The 25,760-nt window shown below is 43.2% G+C and overlaps 1 protein-coding gene across 1 annotated transcript in view; it reads right to left on the reverse strand.

The window, feature by feature from the left end:
* Window positions 1–22,959, reverse strand: part of MET (MET proto-oncogene, receptor tyrosine kinase) — a 92,685-nt gene extending 69,726 nt beyond the window's left edge. The window contains exon 1 of the mRNA XM_088676507.1: window positions 22,686–22,959. The gene's annotated coding sequence lies outside the window, so the exon portion shown is untranslated. The remainder of the gene's footprint in view (window positions 1–22,685) is intronic.
* Between the last annotated feature and the right edge of the window lie 2,801 nt (window positions 22,960–25,760).

The raw sequence follows: 25,760 nt of genomic DNA on the forward strand, positions 1-25,760 counted from the left end.
TCTTTTATAGTTCTTGACATGCCAAGAGCATTTGGGGGAGATCATTACACCACTGCTTGAGTAATGTGTTTTCTACATATTCTGCTTATTGACTTTTTTTGTTGGGATTAATTAGATTCGCTTTTTTTAATTCCCACAGCAATAAGTCACTTCGGGGAGCCTTTAGAATGCACAGGCAGGCAAAAAGCACCCTCAGACAAAGAACTGACAAGCTAATTAGGCTAGTGAAGAGCCTAACCTTGCAAATTTCTTCCTTTGTATTCATTTTGATGTGGTTTGCAGAGTAAAAAAAAAAGGACTCATGACTATATGGGCACTAAATGAATTGTGGTTGAAGTGGGTTTTTGCACCAGTTTTCAACATTATACTACTGTAAGTCACACCAAACATTGTTCTATTGATACTTAGGCACAGTTGCTAAGCTAAATTTAGTTTCCCTGGAGGAAAACAATTAAACAATCCAAAAGGAATCATGACCATATGTTGTTTACAGGATTTTGCGGGGAAATGTTATTTAGCTGCAGATGAATAGTATTGTTACCAATATACAAATGCTCCTAGCAAGCTCAAAGCATTTATTTATTTTTATTTCTAGAAATGTTCACAACAAGGCTTTAAGAAAGTTAACAAAGAGTCTTACTACATTAGAAACAACATCACAGCTTTTGCTTAAAAGATACATTGGCTTAGATCTAAGGAGCGGCTTGCAGAAATGGAAGGCACTTCCGTTCACTCAGAAGGGTATGTGTGTATATGTGATTTCCTTTGATAAACCAATTCTGGGTATGTCCACGCAGAAGCAAGTCCTCTTGAATTCAATGGGGCTTGCTCTCATATGAGTGAGGCTAGGGCTGAAGCCTTAGTTCTACTCAGAATAGACTCACTGGAATCCATGGACTTAAGTGTGGCTTTGTTGGGCATCATCCACTGTGTTCAATGGGGTGTGCGTAGGAGCGTAGCCTGAAACCCCTTCCATCACCTGAACCCTTCCTACATGGGACCGGCTTTTCTGGATAAAGGATTGAGGGTGGGAAAGCCCCCATTCCAGAAGCAGTTTTGTGAATGCAACCCATACTTTTAGGATTAATGCATATTTTTGTTTTGGATAACTTGTGACAGAATTCAAAAGTAATTGATTTCTAAGAAACTGCTGTGTTCCTTCCAGTGCTTTAGATCAATAAATATTGCATTGCATTTCCCTGTGGCTTGTGCTATTAATCTGCGCAGACAGGAGTTTTTGCAGAAGTAATATGTGCTGGGCCCTAAACACTTCAATTTCTCAAAAAGCAGAATTAAACTGTATAGGGAGAAAGGAGATAAGAAAAAAGAAAATGCTGAACTCTTTATAAGGTCATGTGAAATACAGTATCAAATTGGCCTACCTAAACAAATCATTTTGATTCAGCTGAGAAACTGAGATCTATTGAATCAGATCTACAATACCAGTGTTGCCCAATGTAGAAGTTTCTCCAGTTTGAATTAAACATAAAAGTCACTAAAAGGAACTTGAAAGAAATCTGTGTTAAGGACAACAGAAGCCTCAAAACTGAACAAGTCAACAGTAAATCTGTTTTTGGCAAGCATGATGTCAGTTTTCTTTCATGGAAGATGCATCGTGTAGTGTGAGTCTTTAGAAATGAGTACTGACCAGGCACCACAAGTGTGGTAAGAAATGACATGTCATATTACAAGAGGTGCAAATATAAGTGTTGTGGTTGATATCCCGATGATGGAAACTTACGTGGCCTGACTAATATTCATTGCTGCAAATGTGTGGTTTATTTTCTTTTTGCAAGTAAGCAGAATTCCTGCTGACTATCTTACGCCTGTTTATTTTATTCAATGTCCTAATTTAGGTTGCAGAAAACTTTGACTCCATCCATCGCATCCTGTCCTGTTCAATGATTCTTTAATCATAGAATTCTAGAGTTGGGACCCTGAGGATCATCTAGTCCAACCCACTACAATGCAGCAATCTTTCACCCAATGTGGAGTTTGAACCCATGACCCTGAAAGAGTCTCGTGATCTACCGACTGAGCTATCTGCTCAGTATCCAGCCCCCTTTAGAATTAGGGGAAAGGCTGTGGTTCACTGGTAAAGAACATGTTCAGCATGCAAGAATAAAAATAAAAATCACAGCTTCAAACTCTGGTGTCTCCAGGTCAGGCTGGGAAAGATTACCGGGAACCCACTGCCAATCAGTGTCACCAATGCTAAGCTAGGCAGATCCATTGTCAGAGCTAGCATAAGGCAGTTTCCTATGGTCCCAACAACAGAATTGGAAGGTTCTGAATGAATAATCTTGTCCCCAAATGCATTGTTCCAAGAAAAGGATGTATGTTAAATGGCATCTCCCATGGAACGCTCCAAACCTTCATTTAGGAAACTCCAAAGAAAAGTATTATACAAATCTTTCCAGGTACTTGTATTATGCTGGCAATCATTTAAAAAGGGGGTGGAAGCATTCAGAAAATACACAGAACAGACCTTGAGAAACTATCACTTGAGAATGTAGACTTCATACTAATGCACGAGCCTCAAGTTCTACATCATACAATAAGGGGTTTTTCTGTTTTACATTGGGCTGTGTATTGAAATGTTCCTTTCTCCCACTTAGCAGTGGCACTAGGAAAGATACAGGAAAGTTGTACTATACACTTTTTCTGAGTATTAGAATTGGTTCTTCGTTGCTTCTTGTGCTATTGTAAGGGAGTAGGGTCAACAATATATTCACAATAAGGCCACTCAATAAGTTAGTAAGGAGGAATTGGCATAGCAGCTCCTGTACCATTCTCCTTTCTCTGCAAATCCAAGTGGTTCAGACATTCAGGTTCAGCAGGAAGGAAAATTTACATAAGGAAACAAATACCAAAATAAAAGCTATTTCATACCAGTAAAAATGAAAACAATGGATCATGTATCCATGTGTGTCAGAAATTGTTCCCTTATCCAACAATAGTGGGTGATAATCAACAGTGTTGTAGAGCTGACCCAGTGAAATCAATGGAAGTTCGTCGCTTTTAGTGAGTCTACTCTGACTTAGCTGGACAACATTGGTTATCACCCTGTAAATTGTTTGAAGTGCTTTGGGTTGACCCAACTCTTGTGTGACCATAGCAGCTCAGGAAGGAATTTCAGGTTGAATATGTTGATTCTGTTGCAAAGTGTTATCTGACTTTGAAAATTCAGCAGTCATACTGACTCAGAACCAGAAAGCATTAATCTACATACACTAGATAGGGAACCATTTAGTCTTGGGGGCACATGCGGCTGGTAGGCAGGGTGTCCAGAGGCAAAAGTGGACAGAGTTAACAGATGTGATTCTTCATTTTTGTATAGCAGGCTACATTCCACCTCCCCACTTCTGCCTCTACACCTCCATAGTTCACACACACATTCCAGAAAGGCAAAAAACATAAGAGGGCAATACAGAGCAGGACCATTGAAGGTCCTGGCCTGGGGAGACTCCCGAAGGCAAGATAAGAGGCTTAGATGCCCAACCTGGGTATTTTGAAAGAGGTATCAATAAGAGCTATCTATTAATTGCATAAATGCTACATTATCAGCTTTATTATTAACCAGTTTTTCTACAGTACTGCCTCTCCCGACACTCTTGAGATGGTGTACCAAAGTTAAAATATAATACATCAATTACAAATACAATGCAAAAAACAAACAAACAAACAAACAAACAAACACAAAAAACTATGCAGTTGAAAATGGGCAGGAATAAAAAATCAACCATATGCTGGAGCTTAGCACCACCAAAAGCTTGGGTACACTGATCAATTTTAAGAAGATGCCAAAATGTTATCAGCAAAGGCACCAGCCTTAATTCGATGTGAAGATGGTTCCACAAAAAAACTTTCACATCAGAGTTAAATACTGTATGCAAGTGGGGGAATGATTCAAGGCTGCCCTCCTTTAAGGCTACCAGTTCCATTGTGCAGTGCATCAAGTCCAAGAAACGCTGTTTATGCAGCTTTAAACTTATCAAGTCCATAATGAAGTAAAATGAATGCATTTGCATCAACATTACGAATCTAGAATACACTGTGCAACTGAAGAAGTTGGCTGAGAACAACCAGCAAGTTTGGCATGGAAATCAGTTGCTAGCAATAAGAACCATGGTTCTGTGAAGTGTCTAAGATCCACAACCAAATTTGTATTCCTTGTTACCTAACAGCTACATGATGACCATTTTCCAATAACCAGTTATTATAGGAAAGGAAGAAAGAATGATAACTGGAGATAGAAAGAGCAAGAAATAAGTCACCAACAGCACTGACAATAAGTTACAGCCTTCTTGGCTCATTTGAAAGATCTTTAGTGTATTCTTTTTAAGCTGAGCGGTGGGGGGGGGGGAAACCAAGTACCTTATGCATTCAGAATTTTAGCAGATTAAGTAATTCATTTATATGCACATCCTATTCATAGGTCTAATATATTAGTGTATTTTACAACAGCTTTTCATGGAGCAACTGTTTTGCCAGGCTTATATTAACAGGCTCTTAAACACAGGCATCCATTCTGAAGAAAATATATTATTCCTTTTACTCATTTAACAATAATTTACAGCAAGCAGACTGGAGTGCAGTACAAATCATAGCCTCTCCTTTGTTACCTGCTGTAGTGCTTTAAACCCATAAGAATAAGGGAAGCTCTTGGGCTTGTGTCAGACAACTAGATTTATTTTGCTGCTTCTGGAAGTAGCAGTGATGAGCTAGAATGGCACTACAGGCTTTTAAAAAGATTATATAAAACGAACCTTCAAAAATATTCACTAGTATTCCAAAAGAATAAAGCAGATCAATAGCTTTGCTTTTAAAAAACCCCAAAAACTAAGAATGTGGAATATCAGTCAACATTTGTTGAAGCGTGCTGCTATATGAGCTAAAGGTTGAAGGGTCAAGTCCATAATAAGGAAGCTGAAAATGCTCAGTGTCCAAAAGAAAGCATAGGAACCAAAACTTACTAAAGAACACAGATGGAAGTAAAAAGCAGACAATAGGGGCTAACATCAATATATGGATCTGAGCTGACAAGCTCTGCTTTAGGAAATCTAAACGATAATGCACCTTTTTTTAAAAAAAGTTTAGCACTTGAGAGGAGAATGGACAGCTTGAACAAACAGCATCTCATGACCAGTTTCACACATACTTCAGAGAAACTTAAGATTGCTGTGCAGCTCTAAATTATTAGAGTTCCAAATATCTCAGAAGCTTGCTCTGCAATAACTCAGAGCAGGGCTTTTAGTGTGGCTGCCTGCCCTTGTTCTTCTGAAATAGCTTTCTAAATATGACAGGCACCCCCTGTCTGTACTTTCCAGAAACAATTGAAGACATTTTTAGTTCTGACAGGCTTTCTTTATGTCTAATTCCTTTGTGACAGTGGTTTAGAAGGCAATTAACAGCTCGATGATGATGATGATGATGATTTCAGTTTCCCATGATTAAGAACAGAACAGTGGCTGCCTCAAAGGATTACTGAAGCAAAATTTTTAAAAAATGAGGCTACAATCCATACCCCATGGTCTACAGCAGTGGGGCTCAACAGAGCTGTGCAATCTCCATTGCATCTGGAGCCACACTGATTGGTTTCAACTGTGCCCATGAATGAGCAGAAGAGATGTCTGCTCCCACAGAACTCCAGCTCCTCTCCTCCACACTGTTGAAAATGCTAAGAAATACCTGATAATGGGTGGCACACTGAACGAAAGGCAGAGGGAGAAGGAAGAAACTTCCCCTGACTTGCAAGAAAATTCCCTTGACTTGCTTGTCTACAAATCTGGAGGTGTGAAAAGCAGCATTTTTAGTTTTTATAATAAGACTAAAGGTGGTGTACCTGTGATAAGATGGTCTCCACACACACTTCCAAATGGCTGATCGAATCAGTTAGCCCCACTGCTCTTGTAGAAATATGCGCTTTAACATTGCAGGTATTGGCACCAAGGAACTCCATGCTACCTCTTATGAAGCACTCCTGAAAACAATCCAACTTTTGCTATGGTAGCCTGTACATGAAAAAGGAGGTTCCACTTTGGCCTGGGGAGGCCTCAATACATGCTTCAAAGCAAGCTGAATTGCAACACCCATTGATGACTGTCCCTCCCTTATTATTTGCAAATCTAAATCAAGAGAAAGAATGTCAGACTCCTTCTAGATGCATTTAGCCAAAGATAGTATCAGCTAATCACCACTCCTTCCAGATTACCCCGCCCCCCACTATCACTATCCAAATAAATTTCAATAGCCTGAAGCTCCTTCCACAGCCCACATATATGTTAATCTTTTTACTCCATCTCACCTGGACAGCAGAAGATGCCTATCTAGAAGCCATTTTGCAAATGTTTTGGACAAGCTTTTCCTGGTTGGCACCATTTGAAGATTTGTAACACCATTCACCAACAGGAAGACAGGCTTTGCAATATTTGTTTGTATGTTAATTTTTAACCTCAACTTGAGCATCAAGAGGTAGTGGTTTCCAATTCAGCAGTTAGGAATCTTTGAATACCCAAGTTGCCTCAAACCTTATGCGCAGGAACTTTCCTGCAGGCTCTCCCCCCTTTCTCCTTTTCCTCCCTTCTTTCTATCCCTTTTTTGCTGCTGAACAGGAACCCTTACCTCCAACACATTAACACACACACCACCTTACAGAACAAGAACAAGCATCAAATCTCCCTGCCCCACAGCAAACAGATTAGCTGGCAAAGCCCTCCTTCCCCTATCCCTCATTTTCTAGCCAATCAGGTCCTTCTTTTGAATGTAGACCTGCTCTCTTTCTTGCCTTTGCTATGCCCAGTTCTTCCTCCTTGGCTGTTTCACCCAAGCCCCATTTCCTCACTATGCATACCCACCTACTGCAAAAACAGACTCGTTTTACTCTCAGTCATTGACCCCAAGCTCTCCCACTAGCATTCTTCTGATTTTCCCCAAAGGCCCACTATCCAAAAAACCTCAATTCCTCTGACAACCTTCTCTTTCTGAAAACAAGCAGCTCGAAGGAGCACCAATTTTCCCTTTCCAATGTCACCTTTACCCCTTTAGCTAACATCCTTCCCTCCCTTCTTTTCTCCTGACCACATCCTAGTTTCCGAGCACAATTCAAAGTGTTGGTGCTGACCTTTAAAGCCCTACACGGCCTCGGTCCAGTATACTGTACCTGAAGGAGCATCTCCACCCCCATCGTTCTGCCCAGACACTGAGGTCCAGTGCTGAGGGCATTCTGGCAGTTCGCTCACTGTGAGAAGCCAAGTTACAGGGAACCAGGCAGAGGGCATTCTCAGTAGTAGCACCCGCCCTCCCACGAGATGTCAAAAAGAAAAATAACTACCAGACTTTTAGAAGACATCTGAAGGCAGCCTTGTTTAGGGAAGCTTTTAATCTTTAAGAAATTAGTGTATTCTAATATTTCTGTTGGAAGCCGCCCAGAGTGGCTGGGGAAAACCAGCCAGATGGGCGGGGTATAAATATATTATTATTATTATTATTATTATTATTATTATTATTATTATTAGTTCTCCCATGTCTGCAGAGGCATTCTTTAGAACAAGCATCCCCAACCTTCGGCCCTCCAGATGTTTTGGACTACAATTCCCATCATCCCTGACCACTTGTCCTGTTAGCTAGGGATCATGGGAGTTGTAGGCCAAAAGATCTGGAGGGCTGCAGGTTGGGGATGCCTGTTTTAGAATAAGTTCTAACACTTGTACTGGATTTAAATTCTTTTAAACTGAGCCTGTTGTTAGTGTGCTATTTATCTTTAGTAGAAAAGAAAGGGGGGAGCTAATTCTCTTTTGATATAATATCATTACAGTACTTTTGCTTTATCTCTTGTCTGTGCTAATCCTTGAGGTACCAAACTCTCAATGTCAGATAATAATAATAATAATAATAATCAAATAAATAAATCACAAGAATTGTGTGATAGAATCTGACCCTTGTGTGCAAACTACACTTTAAATAATGAACTATATTAAAATGTAAACCTCCATTTTTAGGGGTTTTCTTGGGGAATATTTGGTGCAAAAATCTGACTGATGTGTATAGTTGATGATACAACCTCCTACAAAAATGATTAAAATTCTATTTAAGATTATAGCCATTTCTAATGAAACAGAAGTAAAGTTCTGAATAAGCTTTTTTTAAAAAAAATACTACTACTTTCTGAACAACCTTGTTGAGCACAAGGCACCACTGTTTTGCCTTCCAGGTGTTGACATTATCAATTACTACGGCCATTCATCCTGTCTCACAGCTCACCTCATTCTTGGCATGATGCTATCTCTAGTACAATTAATGGAGACTACCATGTTTCCTCTTGGCCAGAGTTTATCCAAGGACCATCACATTTGTAATGAATCCCTATCGTTATATGTATCATCATAAATCCATTAAAGCCCACTTGCGTTTTGGAACATATTGCTTGGAAAAGCCACATGTTTAGGGTGTAGGATTGCTTTTGAAAGGTGGGGTTGTTTTCATTCCATTCAGATAGGATTTATGTTGGGTGGGATCAGTTTCTTATACTTAAAAACCCCCAGCCAAATGGACATTATTTGGAACAGCTACCACCTAGGAAACATGGTCTCGTTTGGAAAATGCAGTTGCTTCCACTGCTAATGCAGCTATTTCTCCTGCATTTTGCAAATGTCATAGCTACCTACTGGGCAATGTCTTGGCCACCCTAATGATGGCATGCCTCCCATCCACACACAGAAACACCCATCATACAAGTTTGCCCTTTTAAAAAGATTGCATTTCTTTATAGAGGCCCATCGTACAACTGCTGTTCCTGGAAACTTTTGTAAAGGAGAAATATTCCAGTACCACTGTCATCTCTCAGCACTCCAACATTATGGGTCAAATTAGGACCCCCATTCTTCACCATTTGACCAGCCACTCTGGGCAGCTTCCAGCAGAATATTAAAATACAATGATTCATCAAATCTTAAAAGCTTCCCTAAACAGGGCTGCCTTCTGATGCCTTCTAAAAGTCGTAGTAGTTTATTTCCTTGACATCTGATGGGAGGGCATTCCACAGGGCAGGTGCCACTACTGAGAAGGCCCTCTGCCTGGTTCCCTGTAGCTTTGCTTCTCGCAGTGAGGGAATTGCCAGAAGGCCCTTGGCACTGGACCTCAGCGTCTGGGCAGATCGATGGGGTGGAGACGCTCCTTATCCGTGGTATTGTCACAGACAGGGTTACAAAGTTCTTTGCAATGTGCTTTGAAGCATCCACTGTCAGCTGGTTGTCAGAGTGTGAGCGCCCTGCACAACCAAAGCCCCAGAAATCAGCTGGGATCAGCTGCACTAGGAACTCCCCAGTGCATCCAAATGGGCTAGAGGAAATGACTTGATTCAAAACACTTCCTCCAGCACTTTGCATATAAGCTGCTTCCTCTTGACATAAAAAAGTGTTCTGTTTTTAAATTGCTTTCGCTGGCGAGGGCGAAATACATAAAAAAGTGTTATGTTTTTAAATTGCTTTCTCTGGGGAGGGTGAAATACTCAAGGTGTTTTTAGGAGCATTGTCCCCTCTGCAGAGAGGTCAAAGCGGCTCCCTGTAACTGACAATCAGCTGACCGCTGTAGTTATAGGGAGCCCCTTTTGGCACATTCTCTCTTCAAAGGAGGTTGCTGGAACTGCAGAAAAGCTGTTACAGAATCCTCTTGGGTCCTTTGAGGGTGTCAGTCACCTGATGTCATTATCATGCCAGGTGATTTGACAGTGAATGCTCCCATCCAACTATCCAAGTTGTCCAGTGGAGGTGGGGAAGGCAAGTCTCTGACTCAATGGTTGGATCCAGTTCTCTACCCATTTACATAAGGTTAATTACATGTATCACTTGTTATCTGACCTTCCTTCAAGCAGCTCAGAGCTTTGCACACAGTGTGACTTCCCATTGTGTCTTCAGGGTAGCCAAATACTTTTTGCTGGATGAAGTGAAGCCCGCATGGCGCCCAATAGGGCCAACACTTTAAAAAGTATTGCTGCATAAATAGCTCAGTTGGTTAGAGCGTGGTGCTGATAACGCCATGTTTACAGGTTTGATCACTGTACGGGATAGCTTCATATTCCTGCATTGCAGGTGGTTGGACTAGATGATCCTCAGGGTCCCTTCCAGCTTTACAATTCTATGACCATTCAAACGCCAGTTCCTGCTTTTACTCATTCTTCTCCCCTGCCTCCATGGGACCATTGAAGTACAGAATGGCAAGGCTGGCTCTATGTCCAGACTTCCACTAAAGCTATGCCCCAGTCATGAAATATAACTGGGTCTACCCCTAAAAACAGTAAAATTTAAAAACAAATTAAAAAAGCACATGCATAAAAGCTTTTAATTTTCAAAATAATGTCCACAGCCTCTTTCATTAGGGTCACACATGCTTTTATTAGGACATGCCTTTACTTGCTCCATGAACCATTCCAAGAAGTCAGGAAGGAATTCATAAATAAAGGAAAAGTTCATCAAATCAAGTTACAATCTCCTTGCTACCAGAGTGACTAAAGCTATCTGCTTGCATAATATCTGAACACAAGCCATTGGTTTCTCAACTTTAAACACCCAGTATCTTGGGTACAATATATTAACATGTCTAATAACCGCAAATCATCTCAAAGCATTACTAAATGTTACCATGCGTCTATATAATTTAATATTTTTTAATTTTAAAAGTCCTAAACAAAGGGAACACATTCCTCCAGTGAATAAGCAGGGCTTTGCAGGTTTGCCAAGGGTCCAATAAATTCTAGACCAGATGGAAGATCTTTATCAGCATTTTATCAGGATCAACAAGTGACCTACTCAAGAATTTCTCACCAGATTTTCTGCAGCTAGCACTACAAGGCAAAAACACATTCCAGAAGATAGCAAGAAGTGAACTCTTTATTTGTTGTTAGTTGATAGTTATGTGAAATGGTCAGTTGTGAATAACCGTAAAATCAATTGTGAATTTGGCAACTATTTATTTATTCAACATTGTTTAATACTGTTTAATCGGAATGTAAAATGTTTCTTGAAAAAATCAGCTTCTGTTTCTTGCCTAGGTTACATGAATGGGATCAGGAAACAGATTCAGTTAATTGCCAGTGCTTTCGAGTCTCTTTCGTAGATTTGAATACCCATCTGATTAAGAATTACTCACTTAAATATTTTATTTTAACTCCTTTCGTAGGACAGAATATACCTTGCTGGGGGAAATTCTGAATTACAACATACCTGAAGACTTCTACAAAAAAAATGTTTTGAAAATGATTCAAAGACAAAGGCTTGTTTGGGCAAATTCTTCTCTCTTTTTTTTGTTACCAGTATGCAAATTCCAAATAAAAAAATTCAGGGCTGGTTTTATGTGTGACATTTGTTTCTGTGAAAGAAAAAGCATTTATGTTGTCCCTGAATTGTGCCACAAGCAATTGTCAAAGGTCAAACAGCAGTATTGGTTGTCCAGTCTTTACACTTGTAGCACACTAAATTCATTAGCTACTGAGCCTGGGCTTGCCGATCAAAAGGTTGGCAGTTCGAATCCCTGTGATGGGGTGAGCTCCCGTTGCTCAGTCCCAGCTCCTGCCAACCTAGCAGTTTGAAAGCATCCCAAAAAGTACAAATAGATTAATAGGTACCACTCCGGCAGGAAGATAAACGGCATTTCTGTGTGCTGCTCTGGTTTCGGTGTTCCGTTGCGCCAGAAGCGGCTTAGTCATGCTGGCCACGACCTGGAAAAACTGTCTGTGGACAAATGCCGGCTCCCTCAGCCTGTAAAGCGAGATGAGCGCTGCAACCCCAGAGTCATTCGCAACTGGACTTAACTATCAGGGGTCCCCTTTACCCTCACCTTTCAAACATAACTGTGTACATATCTCCCACCCCCTAAAAACCCCAGCTATCACAGGTCTTGCTCCAGGTAGGTCAGCTCTTGAGGTACAATTCTAAGTATACCTAACTTAAGTTCTATTATAATCAATGGGATTTATTTTCAGATATGCTCCAAGCTGAGGAATCATGACATCATAGCACTATGGCCAGAGGTGCTGCCAGGTTCGAGGGAGCCCTGGACCAAATGACTTTCATCTCCCTTCCTGTGGCCACTCTGCTTGCCTGAAGCCCCTGATGTCATGGAGGAGAATGGAAAGAAGAAAGTAAACTCCTGGCTGGATTTCACTTACGGTGGAGTGACTATTGCCATGCTAGGATTTGAGGTTTTTAGGTTCACTAAGCAGTACAGAGAAGAGTGGGTAGGTAGATTGTCCAAAATAAAGGGGGTGTGGCAGGAAGAGATGTAGGAACTAGGAATGCACAAGGACACACAAGGGAAACTTCACTGTGAGACTCAGCAAGCCACAGATCCAGAGTTAAAGAGAAGCCATGAGAATCCAGTATTGTACTCCAAGACATGGATCTAATCGTAATTTCAGCCAGGCTCCCTTTTGCCATAACGTGCCATGTTGCATGTGGCAGCTAAATATTCAATTTAACCAATTTGAGATTAAGGAATTTTAACAAAAGTCCACATGGGAAGGAAGGTTTGTTCAGCCGCAGCACACACACAAAAACAGGAAACATCTACAATAAGAAGGTATTTGTCTTCCTACAATGGAACATAAAGATGTGTCATCCAGTTTTCAGACACAAAACAGCTATTTCTAAGTAAACTCACACATTACAGCAGAGGCAGGATTATATTAGGTTTTCGTTGCATTTCATGGCCAGTTAAAACTTGCACAAAGGGGGGGAAACAAACAAATGTAACCTATTCAACTCAGTGCAGAGCTCTTAATCAGCAGGCAAAACTGGAGCTCAGGGGAGGGAAATCAATTTTCAGAAGGCAAAGAGTAACAACTGCAGATTTAATCAAATTGCATTTGCAATTCCGTACTATTCTCAATATTTCTAAAAGCAATGAGCTCAATGGCAAAGAATGAATTTCAATAAATGTCACGTATCTAGTTGCTAGGCTTAATTCTTAAAATTTATAGGTCTGGATCAACTTATCTGAAGGAAAAATGTTTCTGGGGCACTTTATGCTGCTTAAATACGGTAAATATTCATGTAAAGGAGATACAGGACGGACACAAAAGTTTGGTGCATAATAAGGCAAAACTTCAATGAGGAGAAAGAAAAGATGATGCAAAGAAGTATAAAGCAACCATAAAAATGTTGGTGGAACCAATATAAAATATGAAAATTGTGACAATTAAAAAGAACACTTCTTCACATTTTTGTGCTTCCTGAGAGCTAAAATTCAATAAGCATAAACACACAAAACATATTTATATTACAGATTTGCATGGGAAGAACAATTTTCTAAGACTTTCACAGCCAAGGGTACAAGCTAAAGCTGGAAAAAAATATTTCACACTCCTAGTTGGTATCACAGCCAAATTCTAGGATGTGAAGTTCTGGGGTCCTCTATAAGACCCTGTCTCCTTAGAGGTCACTGGCTAAAATGTTCAATAGGCCCAACAAGTTCAGACTTTCCTTAACATTCCTTAAAGCAGCCTGCTACCAACATATACTGATCCACAGAGAGCAGGAGGATCTTTACTCGAGTGCATAATTCAAAGTCAGCAGAGGTAGAGAGATCTCCTAATCCAGAATCTTGAACACCATAATTAAAACATCAGTAAATATCATTATTTATGGCAGAGCTGGAACAAGTAGCCATTTGTTAAGTAAAAAAATAGCTTTAATATCCCGAACTAGAAGAAATGGTTGCCCTTAAAAAAAAAAGCTCTTTACTCCCTGTCTTATGTCTCATTCTCCATTATCCCTGTAACTCAGCCTATTGAGTGCCCTCCAAATGTTTTGGATCAGACAACTGGAAAACAGTAGTTTGGGGAAGACTTCTCTAACTCTTGCATGGCCCACTATTCTATGACATTTCCTTGCTTTGAGTTTCTTCTAGCCATCCTATTAGAGAACACTGGTAGTTCTTCAGGCATTGATATAACCCCTTTTCTATAGCAAGAATATGCTGAGTAAGTCTCCTGGGAAATCCATGTGGGTGGTGGCAACTTTCCCTGCTACTTGCCCCCAAATAGGGAGAGTACCACCACTATCAATAAGAAACTGCTTGGACACATTCCTATAGATTGTATCCTTAGATCCCATTCATTAGTGCAGAGGATACAAGACTGACTTCTGAATAGCACAAACGGTTATTAAAAATACAGGACACCAGCAGGCCATTCCACAATGAGCTCTTTGTTGAAGAGGACTTGTGGTAGTAGAACATATATTTACACATAAGTAATTTGTAACCCTGTGGCAAGTTATACTTTGAAATGTATCAATATCTTAACATTACCTCTCCAGAATACTTCTCATTTCTTTGAAATATGAAAAGAAAAAGCTAAGCTTTGACACTTGTGACATACAAACATCATAATATCAGAGAGTTACGGTAGAAGGGACCCTGAGCATCATCTTGTCCAACCTGAATATGAAGCTGTCCCATTTGGCCATCAAACTTGCAACCTTGGCGTTAGTAGCACCATGCTCTAAACAACAGAGCTATCTTAATACCAGTAGCTAGCTCCATTCCATACTTTAGCTCACTTTTTTGTGACCACCAGCATAATCAAATGGACAACCCAATGAAAGAAATCCAGTCCTTCTGTGACTATATCCCACACCCAATTAATTTCATGTGGACCATAGAAATTTGGACCTACAATAATTATTACCCTACATAACACACTGCCTTCTTGGAGGCAAATAGCTTGACGATTCCAAAGATTTGTTAACACTGAAAGGAACAAGTTAGCACAATGCTCTGTGTTGGGATGACTGTGGAAATTAGATTGTAATGCTGATTTGATTTCCTAAAAGGTATATGAAACAACACACAAGAAGGTTAAAGATTCTCATGGTAATGAATGTTCTTGGAATTACAAAGAGCTCAGAGGAGACCAGATTTGTGCTTCTAGAGGGAAATTGGTGGTGGGGAGGGGGGTGTAAGAGAAAGGTCACTTAATTATTCTTGTCTTTAAAGTGTCATCTACACAACATTTCCCCTGGGTGAAGAAATTGATTTTAAAAGCGTTTCTGCTAACATGCTTGTGTCAGCTGTTATGTATGAATTATAAATACTTTTAAAATAATTGCCAATGGAAAGGGGGGTGGGAACTAGTGCTGTTTAGGAGAAAGATCCAAACACAATAGAAAGCCTCACTTTGAATGAGAGATTATTCTTATTTGCAGAATATGAAGACACACTACATATAGGTGACACAATACTACAATTTCATTTTCTTGTTAAAACCAAAGTGGTCCCACAATGTGCAAATTAATATATGCATAACCTATTTCACAGAACTGAAGGGTGACCAAATACCCTCCTAAATGTCCTTTTCCCCAGCCATTTATGAAATATGTCTAAAGTTCTGCTTGCCCAGATATTCCTAGGAATAGATACTGTCCTGATGATACTGTCAGAAAGGTCCTGCTCTTAACCTTAAAGATGATGCATCTTGCATTACAATGGATACAGAAAAAGACTAGCCTCAGTGCCAATTATAAAGCAAGAGCTATTCCCCAAGGTACGCTGGAGCCAGATAGAAGGTTTTAAGGCAGAAGTAGGGAATCTTTGGCCCTCCAAATGTTGCTGAACTGCAACTCCCATCATCCCAAGCAAGTATGGTCAGTGGTCAGCTGTAGTTCAGAAACATCTGGATTTAAAGAGTGAAGCATTATCACTTTGAAATGTGCCCAGAAGAAGCCAATAGGAAGCCTGTGCAGCACTTGTAAGATAACTGTGGTTCTCCCAAGTCAAAAACATGGGGATCCATATGCAGTACTAGCTGCAGCTTCTGAATACTTTCCAAGGGAAGCCTTACATCAGGCATTCCCAAACTTGGCCCTCCAGATGTTTTGGGACTACAACTCCCATCATCCCTAGCTAACAGGACCAGTGGTCAGGGATGATAGGAATTGTAGTCCCAAAACATATGGAGGGACAAGTTTGGGGATGCCTGCCTTACATTAACATTAAAGTTATGAAGTAGAGCATGGATTATAGTTGCCAAATCTTGAGGTAGAGACACTAGTTAGAGCCAGGTGAACCTGGTCAAAATGCCCACCTAAAGATAGCATCAAAGGGCAGGTTGTGCTTATGGAACCAAATCCTCAGATCAGCAAATTTCATTATGCCTGGGCCATTCACCTCTGAAAGGTTGGTGAGTGCCTTGATTCAGTTTGTCATTCGCATCCCCTAGTGCCAGAATGAAATCAATTACAAAAGGCATGAACTGTGTTCTGACTCATGAGGAAGGTAAACTCTTGTCTCTATTTACAGTAGAAACAATATGATACACAAGATTGTTGCAGATATGAATTATGTACAGTGGGAATCAATAACAGGAGACGCTGAGGCAAACCCAACCTCCTTGTCAAGTACCATTGGCCCCTCATGTTGCCAACCCAGAGAGTTATATAGAGAGGTTGCCATGGCTTGGGAATGAGTGGGAACTGGGTCCGTTACCCTCCCGAGAAGCAAGCATTTGAACCCAAGCCAGTTAGATAAATGGCAAAAGCTTGTTACTGGCCTCCATAATGTTCCTTCTCAAAGTTGGAAAGAGAACAATAGGAGCATAACTGCATATCTCAGCTCTTTAAGCCCAAAAGATACAACTCAACAAGTCTTCTGGCAGTCTGTCAGATTTATGGAAACAACTGCGATGAAATGCAGTTGTCAGTATGTCATTGAATTTAATGCAATGTTAGATACAACACCTCTCCTAATTTTCTCTTTGATAAAGAGTTGTGTCATCCTCTTGCCAAAGGCATATTATAAACGATCATGGGACATTAAGGGAACAATCCTAGGCAAGTCTACTTGCAAATAAGTTTTGCTATGCTAAATGGGGCATCGTTCCTAGTAAGCAAGAATTGCAGGCTTCATGAGCCTGATCTAAGGGGGTTTACAGTTTTCCAACCTGCTCTTCTGCTAGTATTCTCATATAAAGACACAGCTACAAAGCCATCCCACCCCTGTCACCCCCAACATGTCCTTTCCCCAAATCCTCACCAGCGATGGCAGTAATAAGCCCACCAAGCTACAAATGAATGCTGTGCTATCCTCATAGATAAAGATTAAATGGTAGATAATTTTACAAGAGTGGAATCAGAAGCAATTTTAAATGTGATTTTTTTAAAAAAAAATTGCATGGTGAGATATAAAGGAATCCCACATCCCTTAAGCTCTACAGAATATATACAGGTGATATTAAACATGAACAAGGTGCTTTTCATTCCCCCATATGATCCAGTATTAGCAGTCCATTGTAAGGAATTGCAAATTATTTAGCACAGTGCATTCTTTGCTCTGTTGTCTTGCTGAATGCCTGGTGAGCAGAGACCCAACTACTTGTTGAACATTCAAGCCACCAAGTCCTATGTAGATCCGCACTAAGTGGTGACTAGAATACAATTTACACTGCATGGTGACAATTCAGTCACTGATCTCTCATCTATTTTAAAACAAACATCAGTGTGTCGTAACAGTAATACATAGTATTTTCAAAGGTTCAAAAGAGGTTTTCCTTGAGCTATATTATTGCCGGCATTTTTTTTACATTATTAAATTTGCAATAGTGTTAAAGAAATAAAGGCCAACAACTTTTTTAAAATAAATAAATAAATGCCACCACGTTGTATGCTGTGTAGGATGGAATAGCTCGAAAGAAGGGTGAAGATGAAGAGTGGTTTAACTAAGGCTGCTCCATTTTTGTTTTGATGTATGCCCATTCATGGTGCAACATGACTTTGCTGAATCTACAGTGCATGCAGCAATATCAAAAGATTCCCCATCTTTCTGCACCAAGACTAGTTATGATAGCACCAGAATGGGTTGCTGCCCAAAATGGGCACAAGTGCCGCCCCGGGGCACCTGAGTAGCTAGCTATGCTGCTGCATTTGGAGGGCTTCAGTTTGAGAATCCCTCTAGTCCAGGGTGGCTAACTATAAATCCCCAAGTCTGTCACAAGATCCAGGGCAAGCTATCTCATTCTTATCTGGAGGGGTTAATTCAAGACACTATCTGTGACCCATTCTACTGAAGCCATTAATGTAATCCTCATCAGCAAAGTGCACACCGCAAAAACAAACTCCAGTACTGTACTAAATTTGTAGAAAACACATTTCTACCCCAGAAGCACAGCTCCGTACTATCAAGGATGGAAACCCTGGGGCACTCCTGATGTTGCTGGACTCCAATGGTCAGGAATGAGATGATGGGAGCTTGAGTCCAACAACATTTGGAGAGTCATAGTTTCCTCATCCCTTTCTTAGCTTCTCTTGCAAAATTACTTAAAATATGTCACCCTATCAGTTTACTAGAACAAGGGGAGGCCAGGCAACCACTTGCACATACCTGCTGAAGCATGCTATACATAAACTATGCATACCAATCCACCTTCACACACTAGGATCACAAAGCATCAACTCAAGTCACATGATGCACAAGCAGTGTGCAATATCCAGATTTTTTACAAACAGCTGTGTACGCAAACAATTTGTTCACTTCTAAACTTTGAATTGAGCAGTATATTGTGTTCCCATCTGCCTCCACTATCCCCAGATGTACAGTTTTAACACATTTATTAGCACTGATTGGAAGCACTGATTTCAACAGAACTTAACTCCCCCACCAAAAGTATTTAAAGGTCTAAAGTCTTTGACTATGAATTGTTTTCATAATGCAACTACTGATATTTCCTTGAACTCTTTTGACTAGCACAGATCATAAACCCAAGTCTTACCCTTTAAAAATGTATTTGTAACACTACTCTAGCCAACATAGTACAGCACCTTAATTTAAGGCTGCAGCACTAAAGACACTTTGCTGATACTATTGAACTCAATGGGGCTTACTTCTGAGTGGAACTGTATAGGCTTGCACTATAAGTTCTTAATGGATCACTTTAAGTTTACATCAAGGGTAGCTATCCCTTAGATCAGGCATCCCCAAATTTTGGCCCTACAGATGTTTTGGACTACAATTCCCACCATCCCTGACTACTGGTCCTCTTAGCTAGGGATCATGGGAGTTGTAGGCCAAAACATCTGGAGGGCCGCAGTTTGGGGATGCCTGCCTTAGATGCTGTTCGACTACAACTGCTATAAACCGCAACTGTTGTGACCTTAGGGTGGGTAAAGGATGAATAAATAAATAATATTGGTCATGCTGGCTGGGAGTTGGATTTCAACAACACCTGGAACCCAATGATGAATTCCAGTAGCGTGCTTTAATATGTGGTGTAAACGACATAAAGGGTAAAGGGACCCCTGACCATTAGGTCCAGTTGTGACCGATTCTGGGGTTGCGCGCTCATCTCGTGTTATTGGCTGACGGAGCCGGCGTACAGCTTCCAGGTCATGTGGCCAGCATGACAAAGCTGCTTCTGGAGAACCAGAGCAGCACACGGAAACACCGTTTACCTTCCCGCTTGAAGCGGTACCTATTTATCTACTTGCACTTTGACGTGCTTTCGAACTGCTAGGTTGGCAGGAGCTGGGACTGAGCAACAGGAGCTCACCCCATCGCAGGGAATCGAGCCACCGACCTTCTGATCAGCAAGCCCTAGGCTCTGTGGTTTAACCCAGTGTTTCTCAACCAGTGTGCCTCCAGATGTTTTGGGACTACAACTCCCATCATCCCTAGCTAGCAAGACCAGTGGTCAGGAATTATGGGAGTTGTAGTCCCAAAACATCTGGAGGCACACTGGTTGAGAAACACTGGTTTAACCCACAGCGTCACCTGCACATAGTCTGGGCTAATATTCTCCTTTTGGCCCACAAAAACAAGTGTGCACGCTCACATTGCAACAGGTATTATAACAAGAAGCCCACCCTCAAAAGAATGGAATAGGTTCCACAAGAGAATGGGATGGAGTAGATTCATATAGTATTTCTTGCCACACCATTGCCTACATCCCAAGTTTCTTTGCAAATTGTGGATTATCACTTAAAATGTAACTTTGATTAAGATAGTTTGGAAATGCAAAGATGATGGCTGCAAGCCACATCTCAGACAGCATATTATTCCAAAAATAGACCAACAGGATATTTTTTGTTACCTGCATTTTTTGATTCAGAGTCCCATGAATCCTCAAAATCCATGCTTCCTCAAAATTATAACAGTCAAACTGGCTCCCATTAAGCTTCCCAGTGCAAATACAAAAAATGTGGGTGGGGTGGAGCAAAGGGCTAGTAAAGGGTGATTTATTTGTTTTCACAGCAAACCACTGCTGGCATTATACCTACCACCAGCGATGGGCAGTGCCCCCCACCTGCCTGCTTTCTTATTTGCAACCAGTCCAGGAGTTGGCACCACCCAACAAACTTCCTCCTCCTTAGCCACAGCATTGCCCTTGTAGAAGTCAGCAACGGGGAGGGTGGGAACAAAATTAGACCCAAAGATTTTGAAGGGACTACAAGGTTGAACCCCTTGCAATGCAGGAATCTTTTTGCTCAACTTGGGGCTTGAACCCACAACCCTGAGATTAACAGCCTCATGCTCTACCAACTGAGCTATCCCAACTGACTCTGGCTCCACTTGCTACTGGGCTTGCCTTACCAGTCTCAGCCACCCACCACTGCTGGCCACGCTCACAGCAGGACTGCCTGCCCACCGCCAGTTACAATTTCAGGGTGAAGTGAGGAACTTCGGTAGTTAGGCAAGCTGTGAACAGATGCACTATCCACCTGTAGGCAGGCTGAAGAAATCGCTCCCTCCGGGCAAGGCTGCGAGAACAGGCGTGCAAGGAAGCGAGCCTCTCCTTCACCTTGCCTCGAGGACTCTCCCTGCACTTCCTTATCCAGCGCCTCTGCTCTGAGTCAGATTGCGGGTGGCTAAAAAACTTCTTTGTAAGCAAGCCGCGTTGCAAGCTGCCTTCTCCATGCACTTCGCTTCTTTCTGTCCCCCTCCCCCTCTTTAGGGAACGAGTCACCCCTGAATCATCCAGGATCTCCTTTCAATCATCTTCGCAGCGAGGAAAGGTTTTGGCTTACTCTCCGCTCCTTCCAGTGAGCACGGCAACTCTTCCCACCCACCTACACACACACTCTCTCTCTATAAAGCGCAGATTCCCTTGCGCTCCAGCCCAACCAGGAATCAAATCACCGCACCAGACCCGAATAGATCTCAGACCATCTTGAGCTAAGCCCAAGATCCAAGCAACAGGGATAGCACTTATCAATTCGATTTTAAGAAATACATACCGGTAGCTGTCAAGTTCTCCCTTTTTTTTAAGGGAAATTCCCTTATGCTAAATAGGCTTCCTCGCGAGAAAAGGGAAAACTTGACAGCTATAGAAATAGGTGCCTCTTCCCCCCTAAATCCCATACGCGTGGGAATCCCTTGCGAGGAGGCAAATGCAAGTCCCACGGGTGCATACCGGGTCATTCTGGGGAAGAGAACCCCTACCTGGATATCACGTGACGATTCTGACCCGCTCATATGCACCCGAGCTGGCTGCCATAGGAGCCACCGCCTAGGGACCTTTGCCTCCGCCCCATAAAATATTCGAGGGGGGCGGGCCCCCTCAAAGCTAATAGGCACCGCCAAATAGTGTGTGTGCTCCGCACCATGTGATCGATAATGTGGGGCGGGGCTTCCCCTCACCCCCCAAAATTATTTTATTCAAGTTGGCACTCCTGCTGGCTGCGCTTCCTCGGCGAAGAGGCAAAGCACCTTGCACATGCTTAAAAGCCTTCTCATCTCTTTCACGGCACATGCTCTCGGAATGAGCTCTGGCACCGTGCGCAGGTCTGGAGGGCTGAGCCCTGCCAAGTCCAGGCTGATCTCCAAGAGCAGCGGCAGCCAAAAAAACATTCCAGCTACTCATTTCCTCGACGATTACTATCAAGCAGCCACTCGCCAGCCACCGCTTACTCCGGATCAGCGGTCGCTACGAGGAATCGCCTTAAATCGCACCGCCGTCACAACTCGAATCCGCTGGAATGCCTCCCCGGCTGATCCTGTATACAGTACCCTCTTTACTTACCTGAGAACCAGCCTCGTGATAAAGTTAAACGAGATTTACTCCCGAGTAAGAGATGTGTGGGGCTGAACTGCAAAACGAGGCGCCAAGTAAGCCTCCCCCCTGAAATGTCACATCCTTTGCGGCGGGGAGGAGCGAGGCTGGAAGACTCCTCAATCCAGATCAGGGGTGCCAAGATGAATAAAATACTCAGGGGGGAGGTGAGCCCCGCTCCACATAATCGATCACATGATGCAGTGCACGCACATCATTGGAATGGCGATGCCCATCAACTTTGGGGGGAGGCGGCCCCCTCAAATACTTGGGGGGGGGAGGGAGGAAAGGGACCTCGACCCTTAGGATTTGGCTCCTAGGATCCCAGATTCATGGCGGGGGTGGGGAAAGGCAGTCCACCTCTGCGCCAACCTCTCAAGACTTTCCCAGGCGCCCAGACTGAACCAATAACTCCCTGTTCCGAAATCAATCCCCGATTGGAGCGAGAGAGGATCGGACCAGCCTCCCAAAGCGCACTCAAAACACAACGCTCACGGCTGAGCGGGACCTGCTACTGAAGAAAACGCATCCGGGGTCCGGCTGTGCCACACTCCGAAGCAAGTGTCCCAGCTCCGACGCAGCCGCCGTTCCCCCCCCCCCCGTTCCCTTCCCCGCTGCAACCTGCGGAGCTCTCCTGTAGTTTTGACCGTACCTTGCTCGCTGAAGGCGAGGAGGGCGCAGCTGTTCCGCCGCCGGCGGGTTGCCTCACATCTGGATGCCGCCACCGACGGTCCCACCGAGCGCACCAGGAGCCGCCAAGCGTCCCTTTTCCTTTCTCTTCACCGAGCGAGCCACCTGGAGGGAACGAGGGCGGAGACGCTGCCGGCGCTGCCTCAAAGTCAACCTCTGGCGCTTGCCGACGGGGCTCGCCCGAGCCTCTCTCTCTCGCTCTAGTGGCGGCTCCCAGCGGCAAATCCGCGCCGCCACTGCCTCTCGCGCCCCTCCCTTCCCGCACGATACTCCTGACCTGCCGCTGACTCACCAGTGGAGCCGGAGCGGGGCGGGCGCTCGCTGCCACAGAAAGGCAAAGCCGCGCGCCTCGCTTGCTCAGTATCGACTACACTACAGTACAACGTGCGGCGAGTTCTTTCTCTTGGCGCGCGGAGAGGCCTCGGCAGAACAGCTCGACGCGCCTCAGGGCTCGTTCCCGCCAATTCCGCCCCGATCCTTCACCTCAGCACACCAGCCACCCGCCCACCGCCAGGCCTCAGGTGGTTTCCTCCCCGAGCCTTCCTTCTCAAGCCAGGAGAGGAAGGAGTGCTTCGGGAGGAAACGCGGGGCTTCAAGAGCCGGCCGAGGGGAAGGACGAAAGCAGTTTCCCAGGAGCTCCCGTCAGCGCGCGGAGAAGCGCTTCAATTGTTAACAAGCCTTTCATTGTCTGGGGCGGGGAGGGGGGTGGTAGCTTGCTTTGTGGATTTCACGTATTAAATCAGAAAGTGCTGCTTCCACGTGACAAAACCCTCGCTGCTCAACAGGGGTGCCAACTTGAATAACATATGGGGGGGCCAAATAAGCCCCACCCTGCATAACTGATCACATGACAGGGAGCACCCGCACCATTTGAATGGCGATGCCCATTAACTTTGGGGGCTGCCCCCTCAAATGTTTAATGGGGGAGGCAAAGGAACCACGACCCCTAGGAGTTGGCTCCTATGTTTCTCATTTCGGAAATAGCATGTGGCCTTGGGGTTTAGAGTGGCCACATGAAAGGAAGAAGTCAGAGTTCCTTCTCTTGGAATAGTTGTGCAGAAGGCAGACTGCATCTGCATCTACTGAAACACTATTTTCTACTCAAAGTGAAGGGGCCTTGCCTTTTTTATTTTCACAACTTTGGCTGCGTGTGCACACCTGGAGAAGCGGCGGCTACCTGGAGATCACTGGTTGCCATTAGTTCCTATGACTTAAAAATGCTACGGGCAGTCGTGGAGGAGTGTGGAAGAACGTGTGGACCCAGAATTGACCTCCACAGTCACAGACTCACTGTTAAAACCATGTTTATGGAAGACAATCTTACTTGGCTACAAGTGATCGCCAAAGAAGAAGAAGGTGGGGGAAGTTGCACAGCACCAAAGCCAATCTGCTTCCCTCTACTCTCTTCGCATGTAACACTCCAGCTCCTCCCTTCTCCACCCAGTGGCAGACTTTGGGATTTAAAATTTCAGTGGTGCTCTGTGCAATGACAATTTCCGACACCCCCAGCCTCTCACCCTCCGTTGCTCGTCATTGTTGCAGTGCCCCCTGAAGCACCCTTGTGGCTCGGCGCCCAGTGCAGGCCGCCCTCTCCTAAATCTACCTCTGCTCCACCTGGTCTAACCTGCCCACCAGAAACAGAACCATTGTCACAGCTCGTTTTCTTCCAATATTTATTGAGCTCAAGAGCAACAGGTTGGGAAGCAGCCAGTTAAGGAACAATGTGTACCTTGGTAGCACAGTGTGTATATGCCAATAATTTCTGAGGTTGACTCTTCCACTTTAGAACTGCTTGCCCCTTGGGAAGTCCTGATGCATTAAACTATTTTCTGACATGGATTTGCTGCCTGTCCCTGCTAAAGTTATATTCCGTCGTCACAAATTCCCTATCTGCAAATGGAATTAACAGCATACAGTACTGCAGATTCATGAAGGGTTTTGTGCCATAGACTCATAGTCCCAACTTTAAGCAACTCCCATTCTTTCAGCCTCAATTCTCAGGAGGGGAACCGTAGAGTGAATAACTACACTAGCAGAAAATTGTGAAGGAAATCATGCAATAGGTCAGTCAGTAGAGCATGAGACTCTTATTCTCAGGGCTGTGGGTTTGAGTCCCACATTGGGCAAAAATATTCTTGCCTTGGGGGTTGGACTATGATTCTATGATCTAGACTAGAATGAGGGAGGGTCCTATTTTCCTCTTTACTTCTGGTGAGGAATGAGAAACTAGGCAACAAGGTTGGAATTAAAGGACTGCCCCATGCAGCTAGTCTTGCATTACCAGTTGTGTGTGAATTTGCAATTACCTAGGAACAAGCCACACTTAACACTTTCTTCTGAAGAAATGTGCAGAGGACTGTAATGGCATACTCAGCCCTGAAGCCCCATAAAATATTTGTCCTGCAAAGGAAAAAAAATGATATGATCTCAAAAGTTATTAATGTTCTAGATTAATTTTTAATATAGACCCACTGCTTCTGAATGCATTGTCCCTGAAACCCACATTCCACACATAAAACCTGTTCAAGCAAGCACTGGCAGATGTACTGCAAACAAGGAAGTCCCACTGAGCTTCAGTTACCACATTGTAACCATACAAGCATCATAGGTCTTTATACAGTGGTACCTCTGGATACGCACCTGATCTGTTTCAGGGTGCCATTCGCACCCCCAAAAGTACGTATCTAGAGCGGCGCTTCCGTGCACGTGTGAAGGGTGCAGGATGGTTCTGTGCATGCGTGAAGCGCACAGGATGCTTCTGCGCATGTGTGTGCAGCGGAACCCGGAAGTAAACACTTCCGGGTCCGCCGCGTACTTAACCTGAAAGTACGCAACCTGAAGCATACATAACTAGAGGTATGACTGTATTGACATTCATAGGTTTATATTAATTTGGTATGCTTTACTGTTTCCAAAAGTAAACTGCCTGGCTCAAGGTCTTGTGTGGACAGGGGACACACACACACACACACCGCCCCGTACTTTCTTCCTTCCCAGATACATTTGCTCCCAAAATGCAGTTGTTAATAAATAGCCT

This window comes from Zootoca vivipara, chromosome 9 (genome assembly GCF_965207765.1).
Source record: "Zootoca vivipara chromosome 9, rZooViv2.hap1.1, whole genome shotgun sequence".
Lineage (NCBI taxonomy): Eukaryota > Metazoa > Chordata > Lepidosauria > Squamata > Lacertidae > Zootoca > Zootoca vivipara.